The sequence below is a fragment of the Echiichthys vipera genome, assembly GCF_963691815.1.
Source record: "Echiichthys vipera genome assembly, chromosome: 2".
In the NCBI taxonomy this organism is placed as follows: domain Eukaryota; kingdom Metazoa; phylum Chordata; class Actinopteri; order Perciformes; family Trachinidae; genus Echiichthys; species Echiichthys vipera.
The window spans coordinates 33,798,706-33,804,705 of NC_139827.1; positions in this window are offsets into that span (position 1 = coordinate 33,798,706).

Here is a 6,000-nt window from a genome sequence, read left to right on the forward strand (position 1 = left end):
ATATGCATGGAAGAAATTAGCTAGGTTCCACACAGGCCAGTTGATCTAAACCTGGGGTTTGTGATCAACGGGAAGAAGACCAGCCCCCTGCCACACCATCAGGAGGAATATCGGGGGATTGCGCTTGACGCACATGTGCTATGGGCCACCCTGCCAGAACACATCTGGATGTCCCTGCAGCAGGCAGTTTGCAAACTGCATTGACTGTTACACTATGTGCATTATTGATTGCTTACTGGACCACTAAATATTTGGGATTCTGTACAACAAAGTTGAAACTGGGTGAGATGAGAGGTCCTGGTCAAATTTTGAGTGACTTCATCTGATAAAATTTCTACGATTATTCGTATCAGAATAGTTTCATCTAAAATAATAATAAAAAAGTTTTAGCTTGTGTATACCACTATGTTAAGTAGTATATTACTGCTCCACTTAATATGAAGCACTTAAAGCACATGACCTTGAACAGGATCATGTTCTACAGCCTGCCAAGACCAGATGACAGAAATCTATCTTGGCACCATATGATGCACTCCAATTTTACCCTTCAGATAAATGATGATATAACATGATATAATATATTGTTGTTTGCTCTTGTGATGCACTCAAATGCATTAGCACTGATGTTATCAATTCAATTTTCAAAGTTCATGAGACACATTGTTTTTTTTCCCCCCAATACAGCAAGACCACGGACCTCACTGCTCAGTTGACACTTAAACCATTCTAACAAGCGTTAAATGTGTGACGGCCCTGCTAGCTGTGTGTTTCTGTCTCCACTAACATCATACTATTTTGTCTAAGGTTCAGTTTATGCAGCCTAATCTCGAGAGCCTGGGCACAGTGCTCCACAGGAAATAAAAGGCCCAGCTTCCTGGAGCTCTCTCTCTCTACCCTGCCGGCACCAAAAGCCTTGTTGCTGTTTTGTTTTAATTTGTGCATCACAACACACTGTAAAGGTTTTACACATATCCACATGCACACTATTGATGTTACTGATTTTCACACCTTATACTTGTATTTAGTTTAATTTTATGGAACGGTAAAAAAAATCTGTCCCGTTCGGTACGCTTGTCACGGTTTGGTACACGTGTGTACCGTTCGGTTTATGAGGTGCAACGTAGCGTAAGCCTTCATGACCGCTGTCCTTTTATCTCAGCGCTACCGTCTCAGTGCTTCAAATTCCGGCGCGCTGGGAGACTTGCTCCCTCTAGGCGCGCGGCCACAACGCACGCTCCTGCTACGCTCTTCTTTGTGGGTTTCTGAATCCTCTTGGCAACAGCTTGCTAAGCTCCACTCTGTTGTTGTTCTCAATTGTTTCTGTCTCGTTAAATCCGTGGTTAGATCACCTACTCTTTTCGTCTCTTTCTGCTCTGAAAAAAAGAAAGGTTGACACAGAAAACCACCAGTTCACCAGAGAATGGACAGAGAAGCTTTAGTTTCTGTCACTGTGAAGCCTGTGTTTACTCTGCAGCCATATCTGAGTTTAAAGTGGATAAGTTGAGAAGGCATTTTCAGAAAAATCATTCTACTCTGCATTTATGTCACGTTCATTTTTGTCAGTCCAGTTTTTGATGAATAAACTAATGTTTCATATGTACTCGTAAGCCTGGAAAAGTAACTAATTACTGAAGTAATCAGATAAATGTAGTGCAGTAAAAAGTAGAATATTTCCACTGATTTGTAGAGGAGTAGAAGTATAAAGTAGCATGTAAATAAAATACTCAAGTAAAGTACAAGAGCCTCAAACTTGTCCTTCAGTCCAATAATTGAGTGAAAACCGTTAACAAGGATTAACAAGGATTGTTTTTTGACAAGCTTGTTGCTTTGAGGCCTATGACTACTATTTACAAGATTTGATAATGTATACGTGATTATATTCTTACCTCGAGGGCAAACAATTGTTTACCTTTTTGCCAAATAAATATATAAATGCGTAAATGCAGCAATGTCTTTACTACTGTTTCAAAATCTCACTTCACTTTAATTTAAGATTATTAATCCCTAAACAAGCTGCCTCATTATTTCAGTTTTGCATGATTGCATGACATGTCCTTAAGAATATCTGATTTAAAAATAATCTAATTATTAGGCTATAGATGCTTGTCACTTACAAGCTCCTTCCTTAACCCTACCATTACCACCCTGCAACAATATTCAACATGCCCTCTCTACATTATCCTATACACAAATAAAACAATGCATGGTCTTCAACCAGAACTAACTTTAAAATTTCCTCCCTGGATGGATGGTTAAAAACTCCACACAGGATTCCGTTACCTTTCTTTAACTCCTTTAAAAAACTCAGTACAAGTGAAAGTTTGTGTTTACTGCACTCACCTTTAAATTAGGTTATACCATGGTCTGGGAGAATACTCGATTCTGATGGAGGGAGTAGGTTACAAAGTCTTAATTTACACCTAGGAAAGACGTACCGTCAAATTGCCTGATGACAGTTCTAAATTATTGCGCTGGCTCAAGCGCTAGATGGTAACCGTGGCAACGGAGACTTAACGTTTTTTGTGTGTGTGTCGCGGGTTTACACCAACCACTGCCTCTGGAGCACAGATGTCGGTCAGCTGTCGGTCAGCTCTCTGGCTCGATCATGTCGGTGACGGGGAATCGTTGTGAGAGCAGCCTGCAGGCTTACTGGGTTCCGTCAGTACAGGACAGACAAGAATGGAGCAACATTTTGTCGTCTCCCAATGTCCCAAGCAGTGGTCATAGGGAGCCACATACTTAAAATCTCCGTCCATCAAATGCCAAGATGATGGACATGCCAGTATCGCTATCAAATTTTACAATGTTGCATTTAATTTTTAATAGTATGTTAATAGTATGTGATGATCAGAATGAATGGTTGAGAATATTTGCTGTAAAAAAACAATTTAGGAAACTATCTGTGATCTTTGATTCTTTAAAACAAAATTTTGCATCATCTCTCTCTCTCTCACTTCTAGACACACACAAGCGGTAAGTAGTGCACTGCCCTCTGAAATTATACTTTATATCACGGAAAGTAAGGTTAAACCATCATCTCACTTCCCATCACTGATCAACTGCTGCGGGCATATCGCTATGGCCACATTGCTTGGCAACGCCTGCATATGGGAGATATTAAATAGTCTGCTAGACTTACTGCTAATCCCTACGATTTTGACTCTAAAACACATTAAAGTGTTATTAATTTGTTAAATATTTCTATCTTTCGTAGGTGACCATGGTATAAGCGGGATAATGTCCTTCGAGGGGTCCATTAACAGAAATTAATCGGATTTGCGGAAGTGTATTGACTTGCCTCCTTCTACTGCCTCTTTGCCAGGTCTTCATTGCCAATTAGAATTGGTTCTCAATTGACTTATTTACGGAAGCCCTAAAAGGCAAGGTATTTTTTTCAGGAACAAAACAAACCAACCAATATGTAGAAGATAGTATCACCTACATAGGAGATAAACTTTATTTTTGGCCAACAATGACCCCCTTTGGTCAAAGTTAAGAATGTGGCTCTTATCCCCTTACAGAGAAATATTAAGGAATTGCTTCATGGCCAAAATGGACAGGAATGATCACAGGGATCCATATGTATTTTATACAATATGACATGAGTATTATCTTAATAAAGACTTATATATTAGGAATTAATTCCTATGCTTTCTCTTTGCATGTATGAGTAGGCTAATTTGGTAGTATCTGATATGAACTGTAAATGCAGAGTTGCTGTATTTCGTATAGTATTTCTGTTTAAAAGAAACTAAAGACAATTAGGCTCGAGCATTACCTGCATGAATGTAAAACAGGGTATTCTTGAAAAAGACAAGCATCCTCACTAAATTTTCCCAATGTAATATGAATATGGCATCCCTGAATCTTAGTGCTGGCCTCAGGGAAGACCTCCGGTCTCCCATTCTATGCCACATGGGGAGATGACTGCCGGTATGTATTACTTTGAAGATCCTGTGCATATGGGAATGCTACTACAAGTCTGCCTGCATTCCCTAATGTTTATGTCCTAGTTTTTGCTCAGGTGAAACAAACAGAACCCTGAGGGTCTGGTGCCAAGACTACCCCCCGAGGGATACTCATGGCTTATAAGCAGTTTTATCCAAGTGACCACATTGTGCACTACATTGAACCTTGAATATTGGGTTACATTTATGGAACTTTAGATTCATGTGTAAATAAGTTGAATTATGGCTACGGATTAATATGAGCATGTCTCGGTAGTAGCGGTAGTAGCTCAGTCCGTAGAGACAAACCTTCATCTCCAGCACAGTATGGACTGGTAGTTGAGCGAGTCTCTCTGCTCAGGGCATTGTGCTAGCAGGCACATCTATGTCCACATTAATGCATGTCTGTTGGTCCTGTATGTGTGCATATACTGTATTTTGGGCTTTTGTGTGTGTTTGAATTAAAGAAATAGCTTTATATTTTATTTTAATGTTATTCTTGACATCTGACCTTAAAGACACCACATCCTCGTACATAAACATCGACTAAGTAGTTTTCCAATGACACCCAAGTCAACATATTCTTCAGTCGCACAATGGCAGTTTTACACATGTGACCATTCCCTTTAACATTATGATAGACTCTAGATTTTACACGTAACAACAACATGACCAAATATCCTTATATTTAGACTTGATCACAAACTAATTTTGAAGCGGGGGTTTGTTGCTCTTGTTCTGTGTCTAACTGTGTTCAGTTATGAAGGTATTTATTGTACATCTCCACACGGACTGTTTGCCTGCATGCAACCAAAGCCTGTTCAAACATGATTGGTAAATACTACTCTACTACAACAAAAGGAAACCAGACTGCTTCTGCTACCCAAATCTTGATCTTGTCCTGTTGCCCAAATATTCTAATTTTAGATGTAGAATCTGTTTATGGGGCGACAAAATATTATTTTGTTGAGTTCACTTGATGGAGCTCTTGGTTTTGAGAAATGAATGGCTTTGTTGAACAGAGAGCTCCAACTCGGGGAAGACAATGCTTCATGTAGCTTCATTTGGAAATCACTAGAGCAGGAGTACAAACTAAAGTTTTGATACTCTGCCTGAACCTGATTGGGCCTGAACCGATAGGTTAAGGCTGTAATTTCTCAACATTAGTTACAGTACCATTAATAAATAAATAAAGTGATGTAGTGGTGATATAAAGAGACAGTGTAAAGTGTAGCAGCAGTAAGTTACAGTACCACAAAATAAGTGATGTAGTGGTGGTATAAAGTGACAGTGTAGTATAGCAGCATTACTTACTGAAGTAAGTGACAGTACAACTGAATAAAGTGGTGCAGTGATGGTATAAAGTGACAGAGACATTTTCAGGATACAGTGTCTCCACTGTTCCTTACCTGACCAGGGGGAGATGAATTATAAAGTTTGATGGCCACCGGAAGAAAAGACTTCCTCCGGCGTTCAGTATTACACCGGGGGAGAATGAGTCTGTGGCTGAAGGTGCTTCTGCTGGAGGTCAGCAGCTGGTGAAGAGGGTGAGAGTTGTTGTCCAGGATGCTGTGCAGTTTAGACAGCATCCGCCTCTCGGACACCGCCACCAAAGAGTCCAGTGTGACCCCCAGGACGGAGCCAGCCTTCCTGATGATCTTACTGATCCTCTTTGCGTCTGCTGCCCTCAGTCTGCTGCCCCAGCACACAACAGCAAAGAAGATGGCAATGGCTACCACCGACTGATAGAACATCCTCAGCATGGTGTTACAAACATGGAATGACCAGAGCCTCCTCAGGAAATAGAGACGACTCTGGCCCTTCTTGTAAACAGCCTCAGTGTTCTTGGACCAGTCCAGTTTGTTGTCCAGGTATACTCCAAGGTATTTGTAATCCTGGACAACATCCACAGTCACGCCGTTGATGGAGATGAGTGTGGGGGCAGATTTACTCCTGCGGAAATCCACCACTAGCTCCTTAGTCTTGGTGGCGTTTAGAATCAGGTGATTAGCTGCACACCAGTCGACGAAGGAGTCCACAACGCCCCTGTACT